The following is a 14,868-nucleotide window of genomic DNA, read 5'->3' as shown; positions in this document are numbered from 1 at the left end:
GGAATGAGTGGGAAGTATTCTTTCTCCCCTATCCCCAGGGATATAACATAATACATGGCAAACTATACCTAAAGGAAAGACTGTAACATAATACAATGCAAAGTATACCTAAAGAAAAGACTAGAACATAATACATGGCAAACTACACCTAAAGGAAGGACTAGAACATAATACATGGTAAACCATACCTAATGGAAAGACTAGAACATGATACATGGCAAACTATAAATAAAGGAAGAACTAGAACATGATACATGGCAAACTACACCTAAAGGAAGGACTAGAACATGATACATGGCAAACTATATCTAAAAGAAAGACTAGAGCATAATACATGGCAAACTATGCCTAAAGGAAAGACTAGGACATAATACATGGCAAACTATACCTAAAGGAAAGACTAGAACATAATACATGGCAAACTATACCTAAAGGAAAGACTAGAACATAATACATGGCAAACTATCTAAAGGAAAGACTGGAACATAATATATCGAAAACTATACCTATAGGAAAGACTAGAACATAATACATCGCAAACTATACCTATAGGAAAGACTAGAACATAATGCATGGCAAACTATACCTAAAGGAAAGACTAGAACACAATGAATCGCAAACTATACCTAAAGGAAAGACTAGAACATAATACATCGCAAACTATACCTAAAGGAAAGACTAGAACATAATACATCGCAAACTATACCTAAAGGAAAGACTAGAACATAATGCATGGCAAACTATACCTAAAGGAAAGACTAGAACACAATGAATCGCAAACTATACCTAAAGGAAAGACTAGAACATAATACATCGCAAACTATACCTAAAGGAAAGACTAGAACATAATACATCGCAAACTATACCTAAAGGAAAGACTAGAACGTAATACATCGCAAACTGTTCCTAAAGAAAAGACACTAGAACATAATGCATGGCAAACTATACCTAAAGGAAAGACCAGCACGTAATACATCGCAAACTATACCTAAAGGAAAAACTAGAACATAATACATGGCAAACTATACCTAAAAGAAAGGATGTGGTGTTTGTTTACAAACGTTGGATCGTAACACTTCACATTACTTAGGTGGGTTGTGGTAGTAACACTTCACATTACTTAAGTGAGTTGTGGTAGTAACACTTCACATTGCAACTTTTTGCATTACTTAAGTGGGTTGTGGTACTAACACTTCACATTACTTAAGTGGGTTGTGGTAGTAACACTTCACATTACTTAAGTGGGTTGTGGTAGTAACACTTCACATTACTTAAGTGAGTTGTGGTAGTAACACTTCACATTGCAACTTTTTGCATTACTTAAGTGGGTTGTGGTACTAACACTTCACATTACTTAAGTGGGTTGTGGTACTAACACTTCACATTACTTAAGTGGGTTGTGGTAGTAACACTTCACATTACTTAAGTGGGTTGTGGTAGTAACACTTCACATTATATAAATGGGTTGTGATAGTAACACTTCACATTACTTAAGTGGGTTGTGGTAGTAACACTTCACATTATTTAAGTGGGTTGTGATAGTAACACTTCACATTACATAGAAGTGGTAGGTTAATTTAAAGTTTCATTCTTTGGTTCTAACATACTTGGTTCACCTCTTATTAGGTAGCTTTCATTGTATAGCCCAGTCTCTTTTATATTCTCCCGCTACATTAGCTTAGGGGTTGGAAAGAATTCCATTATATGTGCTTCTTAATAACTTACAATTAGCAATGATTTGAGACGGATGAACCCTTTATACCTGGGTCTTCCCCTCCCATAACAACGAAATCAAAGGGGAATGCCATGATGAAATACACCTGTAGTAGTATAGTAAACATAGAAAACTAATGACATTTATGATACATTTCCATATGTATTTGTACAATTTCATTTCACGATTTATCCATGTCTCAGACTCCTTCACTAAATCTGCAGAAATCTAATATTGATTAGGTCTACCATGGTATTACATGTCTTTTATGGATCAATCTTCTTGGATTTCGTGGTTCAGAAAAAGATGAAATCCTCTAAAATTATTGTGAACTTTGATGGATTGTGATTAATGAAAATATATACTGTAAAACAATGAATTGCTGTAATAAGCATCATAAGTATCGTGATTCCACTATGGTATTTACCAACCTTCCTGATGTTGCAACGCCATTCTTCCCTCCTAGATCCAAGCGCATTAATACTTCTGCCCTTACCAAGAGTTCATCCCTTCTTATTTCCCATCACTTCATCCCCTACTGACATTTTATCCCCAAATATTTACTTCAGCCTTTTTTCTCAGATTTAGCAATCTCTAACAAACTATTTCACCTTCTTTGTGCACCTAGTTTTAGTTAAAGATCCTTTCCATGCTCAAAATTCACTTACTTTTGTATGATTTCATTCTTTACAGGCAATATATTGAAGATCCTTACAGTTGTTTATAACTTGGTAATTGTGCTTGCAATGTTCCCTGCAGTTAATCCTTCTGTAACATCTTGGAATTCAGGTCCAAAATGTGGACAACATTGTTGTGTATTTACCATGCACTTGTGAACTCATCATTCTCATCAATATGAGATTCCATGGGAACAGCAGTAACAATGCTTGGTGCTTTTTCCCCACAATAGTGTTACTGTCAACACATATCTCAGCTATCTTAAGTCTAGTAACGGCTCGCTTTGAATCCTTCACATTGTACAAATCATGTATTAGGTTCATATGCATAACATCAGTTGATGGTCACTATGACGGAATCTGTGCCATATTTAACCATGCAACGAGCTTAATTGGTTACTCTCAGTTACATCATTTTTCACCAAGAGAAATTCAGCAATTTCTTTTCCACAAGTACAAAAGTGTATTCAGCAGGTAAGGAACCAAAAATTCCTACCAACCATTACTAAGTTCCACAACTTTTCAATTGTAGTTCCAATTTCATAAAAACATAATCATCAAACAAAATATTGAATCATGCGGCACCATCTGACATGCATCTATTTTTTAAATCGATTTCTTTTGAAGGATTATTCTGTTTATTAATCATAATCATAGCATTATATATATTTTTTGGCAATGACATATCTTTGCAGGAACAGATTTCATGACATATCTGTTTACTATTGCATTGATAAAACACCCATAAACAGAGGCTTGTTTGGATACAATTTCTTCATGCTCCCTGCATTAACAAAGGATGCTATTTCTGTTGCATATTTATCCAGTTCATTTGGGGTACTTCAGCTTTTATTCCTGTTATGAGTTCACTATGAACTCCTCATGAATGACGAAGCACTTCACTTGTAGAGAGTCCTTTACACTTTATAATAGCAAGACATTTTTTAATACTGTCTGTTCTTTCCACAAATTCACTGCATTTCTCTAATGTGGATGCACTTTGATTTATTACTTTCTACACGTTTATTGTATATCTCTGATGTGGATGCACTTTGATTTATTAATGTAAAGAAATGGATAATCAGAAATGAAATTGTTACTTAACAAAATAGCAGCTACTGACACTGCAGGGCAAATTTTCATGGATTAATAGCCAATGGTAAAAAACTGGAATTCATTGATCATATAAAAGAAAGTACACCTGACATTTTTGGAATCTTGGAAACAAAGGTTACTAAAGAGAGAAGATTTTGCATGTTTTGCCCAAAGGTTTACATAATAGGTTAGAAAGGGAAGGCAAAGGAAGGGGAGGATCAACCCTCTGGATAAAAGATAGCCTTAAATTTCAAAACATAGTAGAGATTGGATCATTCAGACAATTCTTAAAATCATAGTGGGAAGAGTACCTATAGGGAAGAAGTACATAGTGAGGTGAGTATTATCTTTTCTTTTCTTTTATACTTTGTCGCTGTCTCCCGCGTTTGCGAGGTAGCGCAAGGAAACAGACGAAAGAAATGGCCCCCCCCCCATACACATGTACATACACACGTCCACACACGCAAATATACATACCTACACAGCTTTCCATGGTTTACCCCAGACGCTTCACATGCCTTGATTCAATCCACTGACAGCACGTCAACCCCGGTATACCACATCGCTCCAATACACTCTATTCCTTGCCCTCCTTTCACCCTCCTGCATGTTCAGGCCCCGATCACACAAAATCTTTTTCACTCCATCTTTCCACCTCCAATTTGGTCTCCCTCTTCTCCTCGCTCCCTCCACCTCCAACACATATATCCTCTTGGTCAATCTTTCCTCACTCATTCTCTCCATGTGCCCAAACCATTTCAAAACACCCTCTTCTGCTCTCTCAACCACGCTCTTTTTATTTCCACACATCTCTCTTACCCTTACGTTACTTACTCGATCAAACCACCTCACACCACACATTGTCCTCAAACATCTCATTTCCAGCACATCCATCCTCCTGCGCACAACTCTATCCATAGCCCACGCCTCGCAACCATACAACATTGTTGGAACCACTATTCCTTCAAACATACCCATTTTTGCTTTCCGAGATAATGTTCTCGACTTCCACACATTTTTCAAGGCTCCCAAAATTTTCGCCCCCTCCCCCACCCTATGATCCACTTCCGCTTCCATGGTTCCATCCGCTGACAGATCCACTCCCAGATATCTAAAACACTTCACTTCCTCCAGTTTTTCTCCATTCAAACTCACCTCCCAATTGACTTGACCCTCAACCCTACTGTACCTAATAACCTTGCTCTTATTCACATTTACTCTTAACTTTCTTCTTCCACACACTTTACCAAACTCAGTCACCAGCTTCTGCAGTTTCTCACATGAATCAGCCACCAGCTCTGTATCATCAGCGAACAACAACTGACTCACTTCCCAAGCTCTCTCATCCCCAACAGACTTCATACTTGCCCCTCTTTCCAGGACTCTTGCATTTACCTCCCTAACAACCCCATCCATAAACAAATTAAACAACCATGGAGACATCACACACCCCTGCCGCAAACCTACATTCACTGAGAACCAATCACTTTCCTCTCTTCCTACACGTACACATGCCTTACATCCTCGATAAAAACTTTTCACTGCTTCTAACAACTTGCCTCCCACACCATATATTCTTAATACCTTCCACAGAGCATCTCTATCAACTCTATCATATGCCTTCTCCAGATCCATAAATGCTACATACAAATCCATTTGCTTTTCTAAGTATTTCTCACATACATTCTTCAAAGCAAACACCTGATCCACACATCCTCTACCACTTCTGAAACCGCACTGCTCTTCCCCAATCTGATGCTCTGTACATGCCTTCACCCTCTCAATCAATACCCTCCCATATAATTTACCAGGAATACTCAACAAACTTATACCTCTGTAATTTGAGCACTCACTCTTATCCCCTTTGCCTTTGTACAATGGCACTATGCACGCATTCCGCCAATCCTTAGGCACCTCACCATGAGTCATACATACATTAAATAACCTTACCAACCAGTCAACAATACAGTCACCCCCTTTTTTAATAAATTCCACTGCAATACCATCCAAACCTGCTGCCTTGCCGGCTTTCATCTTCCGCAAAGCTTTTACTACCTCTTCTCTGTTTACCAAATCATTTTCCCTAACCCTCTCACTTTGCACACCACCTCGACCAAAACACCCTATATCTGCCACTCTGTCATCAGACACATTCAACAAACCTTCAAAATACTCATTCCATCTCCTTCTCACATCACCACTACTTGTTATCACCTCCCCATTTACGCCCTTCACTGAAGTTCCCATTTGCTCCCTTGTCTTACGCACCCTATTTACCTCCTTCCAGAACATCTTTTTATTCTCCCTAAAATTTACTGATAGTCTCTCACCCCAACTCTCATTTGCCCTTTTTTTCACCTCTTGCACCTTTCTCTTGACCTCCTGTCTCTTTCTTTTATACTTCTCCCACTCAATTGCATTATATAATCCCTTAAACTTTTGCAGTAATCCAGAGCACATATACAATGCTAACAGGATTGTACATGAAGTCATAAAGTATTCATGTCATTAAGATGGTAAAAGTTCTTATAATGGAAGGTTTCCATTTTGCAGATAGTCTGGGAGAAATTGCATTCATGGCAATGGGGATTCAGGAAGATGCAAGTTTTTAAATTTTTTTGTTTGTAAGCTCCAGTCATGGACAAAGGTCCACATCAAGGCCAGGCCTAAATTGAAATATAGAGAGAGATAAGAAGCAGAGAAAGGAAAGACAACAGAAAGTATTTATGAATTTTAGAGGAAGTTAAAAACCTGTTTTTGGAATGTGCCAGATCATAGTTATTGGGAAAGACATCAGAAGGTAGAGAGTTCCAAAGATTCAATGTGTAGGGAAAGAAGCAAGTGTCAAAACAGTCCACTCTTGAGTTGCCAATTGCCACACAGCAATCATGTGACACAGCAGCTTGCCAAGTATTGCATGGTTTAGCTAGTGGTGTGGGCACACAAGCAGCCAGCTCTGGGGAGCAAATACCAAAGTAATAACTAGAGAATAGGGAAAGGGAAATAACATTGTGGCATAGGGCAAGAGGGTCCAGTTGGAAGTTAGCATGGGACAGTTTATAAGCTGGACCCCTTTCAACTCAACTCTTTCAAGTATGGACGTAGAGCTAACACCTTCTCTGATGTGAGAGTAGTACTCCATACATGGAAGAATCAATTGTTTGAATAAAAAGAGCAGGTGTTCAAAAGAAAACAAGTTTTGACATCTTAAACAGGACACCTAGTTTCTTAGATGCTGACTTAGCTATTCATGTATTTTGGGGTTTCCAAAGAAGAGTGAATGTTACAGGTGGAATTACAGAACCATCAAAGGAGAAATGAGAGTTGTGAGGAGTTTTAGAAAGAGAAATGAGTAGAAACTGGGTCCTGGAGGCATTAAACTCAAGATTTTTTTGTACTCCACTGAGATGTCTTGTCCAAGTCTGAGTTTATTGAGAAAGCTATGTCAAGACAAGATGCTGATCGAGTGAGAGAAGAGGGAGCAGAAGCGAAGAATGTGGATGAATGCAGTGTTGAGTCATCAGCATATGAATACATTGGATTATTTGTGAAGGAGAGGAAATCATTGAAAAAATGGAGAAGAAGTATAGGGGACAGAATAGATCCTTGAGGGACACTGCTGTTGATGGAGAAAAGAGGGAAGGCTGATCCTTCAACAACCATGGACATAGATCAGCCAGAGAGGGAGCTAGATATAAAGGAAGGTGAGGGAGGGAGCCCAAAAAAGAGGAGCTTAGAGATAAGACCCTGATGCCACTCCCAAACCTAACCTAACCTAACCTAACCTAACCTAACCTAACCTAACCTAACCTGTCAAAAGCCTTAGATATGTTAAGGGCAACTACACATGGCTCCCCAAAAATGGTGATCAGAGAGAAGATTGTGATTTTCGAGGTTTATTAGGATATGGGAGTTGAGGAGGGATTGAAAGACTTTAGAAATGGTAGATGCCAAAGCAATAGGATGATAGAGGGGTGAGAACAGACACCCTTCTTAGAGATGGGATGTGTCAACACATGCTTCCAATGAGGAAATATTATGGTTTTTAAACAGGAACGGAACAGACAAAGCAAGCACGGGTGCAAGTTCAGAGGTACCCTCTTTCATTACACAGGAATGGATGCCATCAGGACCGTAAGCCTTGATTGTGTCCAGAGAAAGAAACGCTTTTTGGACAGTCCAAAAAGAGATTACGGGAAGAGGTGTAGGATTAGTAAGAGGAGCATGAAGGAGTAAAGGAACATTAGTCATCCAAGGCAGGAACCAAAGAGATTGCTTTGTCTACAGAAGAGACAGCTATAGTACTGTCAAGAATGGAAAAGTGAAGAAAAGGTAGAGCAATAGAAGTTGTGAGATGCCCTTAGCTAGAGAACAGAAAGACCTATCAGTGGATGATGAGGAGAGGTTACCACACTTCCTTTGAATAAAGAAATGCTTTGCCTCACGTATGACGTGCTTGCAGTGATAAAAACTGAATGGGAGCCAGAGGAAGGAGAGTTTGTCCTAGCCCAGTATGTCTGATCCCTTGCCTGAATGGCGTTAGAACAGGAATGGTTGAATGATGGATTGGATGAAAAGGTTTTCCTGGAGGAAGAGGGGATAAATGCTTCCATTCCCACAAGAATAACCTCTGGTATGCATTTATCGGAGATAAAAGCATCACCACATAGGAGACAGTAATTTATCTGTCAGAAAAGACGTTACATAATTTATTACAGTCAGCTTTGTTGAGGTGCCAGTATTTGCACATAGGAGCTGCTGGAGGGGGAAGTGCCATTAGAATAGATGCATTTATGAGAGTGTGATCAGATGAACCAATTGGGGATGAGATTTTGTACTTACAGTGGGATGGACTAGAGGTGAAAAACATATCCAGAATATTAGGAGAGTGGTCACAGTGGTCAGGAGTATGGGTAGGGTGGGAGATAATTTGCTCTCATCATTGAAAATTGAGAACATGAGGGCTTCTATCCCTCCACCTTCTGTATGGATGGAATTCAATATTCCTTATGGCGAAAGTTGAAATCCCTGAGGTAGAGGACCTTGTCTTGCTTATGAAAGGATGTCACAGTCTCATGGCAGGAGTTTATGTAGTCAAAGAAAAATGTAAAATTTGTAGAATTGGGAGAGCAATAGGCAATACAAAGGAAAAGTGTGGTAGTAGGGAGACAGACCTCAAGCCACATAACATCAAAATTTAGGGACTCATGGTCCTTGAGACACGCAACAGGTGTGTTGATGTTGGAATATATACAGGAAGATTTAAGAAGCATTGTTAAATCTTATCCTCACACATACCAGCATAAATATTGAGAATGTTGTATGTGATACACCATTTGGAAAAAGTAATCATATAATATTCATACCAAACTCAGTCACCAGCTTCTGCAGTTTCTCACATGAATCAGCCACCAGCGCTGTATCATCAGCGAACAACAACTGACTCACTTCCCAAGCTCTCTCATCCCCAACTGACTTCATACTTGCCCCTCTTTCCAAAACTCTTGCATTTACCTCCCTAACAACCCCATCCATAAACAAATTAAACAACCATGGAGACATCACACACCCCTGCCGCAAACCTACATTCACTGAGAACCAATCACTTTCCTCTCTTCCTACACGTACACATGCCTTACATCCTCGATAAAAACTTTTCACTGCTTCTAACAACTTTCCTCCCACACCATATATTCTTAATACCTTCCACAGAGCATCTCTATCAACTCTATCATATGCCTTCTCCAGATCCATAAATGCTACATACAAATCCATTTGCTTTTCTAAGTATTTCTCACATACATTCTTCAAAGCAAACACCTGATCCACACATCCTCTACCACTTCTGAAACCACACTGCTCTTCCCCAATCTGATGCTCTGTGCATGCCTTCACCCTCTCAATCAATACCCTCCCATATGATTTACCAGGAATACTCAACAGACTTATACCTCTGTAATTTGAGCACTCACCCTTATCCCCTTTGCCTTTGTACAATGGCACTATGCACGCATTCTGCCAATCCTCAGGCACCTCACCATGAGTCATACATACATTAAATAACCTTACCAACCAGTCAACAATACAGTCACCCCCTTTTTTAATAAATTCCACTGCAATACCATCCAAACCTGCTGCCTTGCCGGCTTTCATCTTCCGCAAAGCTTTCACTACCTCTTCTCTTTTTACCAAATCATTTTCCCTAACCCTCTCACTTTGCACACCACCTCAACCAAAACACCCTATATCTGCCACTCTATCATCAAACACATTCAACAAACCTTCAAAATACTCACTCCATCTCCTTCTCACATCACCACTACTTGTTATCACCTCCCCATTTGCGCCCTTCACTGAAGTTCCCATTTGCTCCCTTGTCTTACACACTTTATTTACCTCCTTCCAGAAGAAGAAAGTTAAGAGTAAATGTGAATAAGAGCAAGGTTATTAGGTACAGTAGGGTTGAGGGTCAAGTCAATTGGGAGGTGAGTTTGAATGGAGAAAAACTGGAGGAAGTGAAGTGTTTTAGATATCTGGGAGTGGATCTGGCAGCGGATGGAACCATGGAAGCGGAAGTGGATCATAGGGTGGGGGAGGGGGCGAAAATTCTGGGGGCCTTGAAGAATGTGTGGAAGTCGAGAACATTATCTCGGAAAGCAAAAATGGGTATGTTTGAAGGAATAGTGGTTCCAACAATGTTGTATGGTTGCGAGGCGTGGGCTATGGATAGAGTTGTGCGCAGGAGGATGGATGTGCTGGAAATGAGATGTTTGAGGACAATGTGTGGTGTGAGGTGGTTTGATCGAGTGAGTAACGTAAGGGTAAGAGAGATGTGTGGAAATAAAAAGAGCGTGGTTGAGAGAGCAGAAGAGGGTGTTTTGAAGTGGTTTGGGCACATGGAGAGAATGAGTGAGGAAAGATTGACCAAGAGGATATATGTGTCGGAGGTGGAGGGAACGAGGAGAAGAGGGAGACCAAATTGGAGGTGGAAAGATGGAGTGAAAAAGATTTTGTGTGATCGGGGCCTGAACATGCAGGAGGGTGAAAGGAGGGCAAGGAATAGAGTGAATTGGAGCGATGTGGTATACCGGGGTTGAAGTGCTGTCAGTGGATTGAATCAAGGCATGTAAAGCGTCTGGGGTAAACCATGGAAAGCTGTGTAGGTATGTATATTTGCGTGTGTGGACGTATGTATATACATGTGTATGGGGGGGGGTTGGGCCATTTCTTTCGTCTGTTTCCTTGCACTACCTCGCAAACGCGGGAGACAGCGACAAAGTATAATAAAAAAAAAAAAAATAATATTCATGTTTAACCGTGCAGTAAATGAGGACATTATAAGAATAGAAGTGAGACAAGACGTAAAGAGGAGATATAATTATGAAGACTACTCAAACCTCAACAATTTTTATAGTAACTAAGAATTGGAAAATGGAGCTCAGTTGCAAGGAACCAGAGCATTGTCATAAGAATTTCTGTGAAATCTAAGATGAAAGTAGGAACATGGGTAACTCTAGCTACAAATACAGGTGGAATCGTAAGTAAGAGGAAAGCATGGTTTAATGTAAGATTCCAAAAAGCAAAAGGGCTTTGAGATATGCAATGGTAAAGATTAGATGGCACTCCTGCCAGCCAGCATTTTGAAGTTATAAGAGAGCAAGAAACAAGAGAGGCAGGATAAGAAAGAAGGAACAAAGAAACATTGAAAAAGATATTGTGGACAAGCTGGAGGAAATCAAAAGTTTTCCATAATTTTATCAGGAGTCATTTTTCAGTTAAAGAGCAGCTAATCAGGCTAAAGGATTCAGAGGGAAGAATTGTAGACAGCATTTTAGGAACTGAATGATAAGCTCAAAAGTGTTTTCATGCTGAAAGACACTAAAGCCCTAACACCAGTGAGATGGAATTAGGAGATTTTAGAAAACATTGAGATGTCTAGATTAGATATTAAGAGAATATTAAAAGGTTGTTATCCATAGAAGGTTCATGGTTTTGATGAAATTTCATCATAATTGCTGAAGATGTGTGGAAACATGCTAAGTAAACCTACTGAAATACTGTTCAAGATGTCACTGGAGAGATGCAGTGTTAAGGGAGAGGAAAATGGCAAACATCATACCTGTATATGATAAAGAAGATTGGGAATAGGCACTGAACTACAGACTGGTCTCACTAAAAAGTGTGGTCTGTTAGGTTCTTGAAAAGATTATAAGAAAGGAAATGGATGACTTTCTAATGAGGAGAAAGTACCAAAGAGACAACATTGTTTTAGGGAAAGGTTAGGTGTAACAAACTTAGAATTCTATGAGAGAGTGAGCTCTGTCTGAGACAAAAGGGAAGGATGAGTGGATTGTTTGTATCTGGACAGCCAGAAAGCATTTGACACTGATATCATATTGGAGGCTAATTAAGAAGGTGAACAACCAGGCAGGAATAAGGGGGAAATGTGTTCAATGTATAGAAGATTATCTCAGTGGAAGGGAGCAAAGGATGCATGTCAGAGAAGCCTTCTCCGCTTGGGTCGAGTTGACCAGAAAAGTGCCACAGAGTTCTGCTCTGGGATCATTATTCCTCTTAATCTGAATAAATGACTTGCCAGAGAAGGTTTGCATCATCTTACAAATTGACCTAAATAGACACATGGTTAATGAAGTTCAGTCTGGGCAAATGTAAAGCAGTGATTATGGGACAGAATAAAAAGTGGCCTCAATATGATTACTATCTAACTGGAAATGAGCTTCAGATTCTTTGCATGAGAAGGGCTTGAGAGTCAACATCATCACTAACCTGTTACTAGTCTCGTATTAGGAAAATGGTTAAGGAGACAATGTGTTTGCTGGCAAATATTAGAATAGCATTCAAGTGTGTGTGGATAAGGAAATGGTAAGCTGTTTATGTCCTACGTAAGACCAAAGCTAGAACATGTTTCTCAGGTTTGGTTACTACACCTTTAAGAAACACAAAGAACTAATAGAGAAGGTCCTAAGGAGGGCAACCAAGAAAGTGCCAGAATTAAGAAAGCTAAGTTACAGGGAAGAGTCAGAGTCTTCTGATTTGCTCACTTTGGAAGAGAAGAGTGAGGGGTGACCTAATTACAACCTTTTCATTCTTGAAACAGGTTGGTGTTGTGAACAGTGAATTGTAAGCTGTAGGGATAGAGCGACCAGATAACATGAAATTTAGTATGAGGTGAATGAATGGAATTAGATGACATTGTATATGGTTAATGCAATGCAATTAATTATCAAAGAGATTCGATGGCCTAATAACCAATAACAAATATGCTTTAGCAACAAATGTATATCTGAAATACAAAGCAAAATTCTTTTCCTCTTCAAATATCTCAAAAATTAGTGAAGAAGTCCTTTGAGCCATCAAGGAAAAAAGCATGGAATGTACTAAGTGGGGCAACAGCTTCAGCAGGCAAATCTGTCTCAATCCAGGGCTCAGTGATTGCAATACTGTGATGTAGTGATGATGTAAAAATTCACTCATCAAAACTGATTGAAGAGTATCACAAACAGAAAAGGAATAGGTTTGGTGGAAGTTGAAGCAAAATGTGTATCCAAGTCTGAACAAATTAACTGAAACTTATCTAGCATGTACTACTATTAATGTTCCTAGGGAAAATTTAGTCATTGGTGCTGGAACAATTTACAATGAAAAGAGAATTTGCTTAAAAGGAGACAAGGCTGAAAATTTTTTTTTTTTGAAATACTACTTTACAGTCCTTGGATTCAGGTATAAAGAATAAAAGATGAACAAAAATAGAGAATGTTACTTAAGGAGTGAGAGTAGAGTGACCACTTGCAAGTGGGTGGAAGTGACGAAAAGGGGTTGGTGGGATGGATAACGAGTTGGTCCTCATCCCACATCCAGGTAACACACTTATCACTCAAGTCTCAGAAAAGTTATCAGATGTTAAAGGTGTGGTTAAAACTCATTAATGTATTTTATTATTTCTTCTTTGTTTCATTTACTGACTTCTTATCTACTTTCCCCATAATGTTTATTGATGAATCAAAAAAGTATAAATTTAGGGCAGTAAAATTCTGTTAATAGTGTACATAAATTTATGCTTGTGTCCACATGCAGTATCCACAATCACATCTTCACATGTATAAAATCTTACTTCTGTTATATCATTAATGCAGACAGCATACATAAGTTTAGTAAATGTATGATAGTAGAGAATGTTCAAGAGATGGGGCTCAGTGAGTTAAAAACTCTTCCTGTACAGTTTTTTTTTTTCTTTTTTTTTTTTTTTTTTTTTGCTTTGTCGCTGTCTCCCGCGTTTGCGAGGTAGCGCAAGGAAACAGACGAAAGAAATGGCCCAACCCACCCCCATACACATGTATATACATACGTCCACACACGCAAATATACATACCTACACAGCTTTCCATGGTTTACCCCAGATGCTTCACATGCCTTGATTCAATCCACTGACAGCACGTCAACCCCGGTATACCACATCGCTCCAGTTCACTCTATTCCTTGCCCTCCTTTCACCCTCCTGCATGTTCAGGCCCCGATCACACAAAATCTTTTTCACTCCATCTTTCCACCTCCAATTTGGTCTCCCTCTTCTCCTCGTTCCCTCCACCTCCGACACATATATTCTCTTGGTCAATCTTTCCTCACTCATTCTCTCCATGTGCCCGAACCATTTCAAAACACCCTCTTCTGCTCTCTCAACCACGCTCTTTTTATTTCCACACATCTCTCTTACCCTTACGTTACTTACTCGATCAAACCACCTCACACCACACATTGTCCTCAAACATCTCATTTCCAGCACATCCATCCTCCTGCGCACAACTCTATCCATAGCCCACGCCTCGCAACCATACAACATTGTTGGAACCACTATTCCTTCAAACATGCCCATTTTTGCTTTCCGAGATAATGTTCTCGACTTCCACACATTCTTCAAGGCCCCCAGAATTTTCGCCCCCTCCCCCACCCTATGATCCACTTCCGCTTCCATGGTTCCATCCGCTGACAGATCCACTCCCAGATATCTAAAACACTTCACTTCCTCCAGTTTTTCTCCATTCAAACTCACCTCCCAATTGACTTGACCCTCAACCCTACTGTACCTAATAGCCTTGCTCTTATTCACATTTACTCTTAACTTTCTTCTTTCACACACTTTACCAAACTCAGTCACCAGCTTCTGCAGTTTCTCACATGAATCAGCCACCAGCGCTGTATCATCAGCGAACAACAACTGACTCACTTCCCAAGCTCTCTCATCCCCAACAGACTTCATACTTGCCCCTCTTTCCAAAACTCTTGCATTCACCTCCCTAACAACCCCATCCATAAACAAATTAAACAACCATGGAGACATCACACACCCCTGCCGCAAACCTACAT

The 14,868-nt window shown here is 39.6% G+C and overlaps 1 protein-coding gene across 2 annotated transcripts in view; it reads left to right on the top strand.

Moving 5' to 3' along the window:
- Window positions 1-14,868, top strand: part of LOC139765302 (splicing factor C9orf78 homolog) — a 116,868-nt gene that overhangs the window by 14,797 nt on the left and 87,203 nt on the right. The window contains exon 1 of one of the 2 annotated variants that reach the window (XM_071692691.1): window positions 1,070-1,090. The exons of the other annotated variant lie outside the window; for it this stretch is intronic. The gene's annotated coding sequence lies outside the window, so the exon portion shown is untranslated. Of the gene's footprint in view, window positions 1-1,069; window positions 1,091-14,868 lie in introns of those variants that run through there. 2 annotated transcript variants of the gene reach the window in all.

The sequence above is a fragment of the Panulirus ornatus genome, chromosome 53 (genome assembly GCF_036320965.1).
Source record: "Panulirus ornatus isolate Po-2019 chromosome 53, ASM3632096v1, whole genome shotgun sequence".
Taxonomy (NCBI): Eukaryota; Metazoa; Arthropoda; class Malacostraca; order Decapoda; family Palinuridae; genus Panulirus; species Panulirus ornatus.
This window is presented reverse-complemented; position numbering and strand designations above follow the sequence as displayed.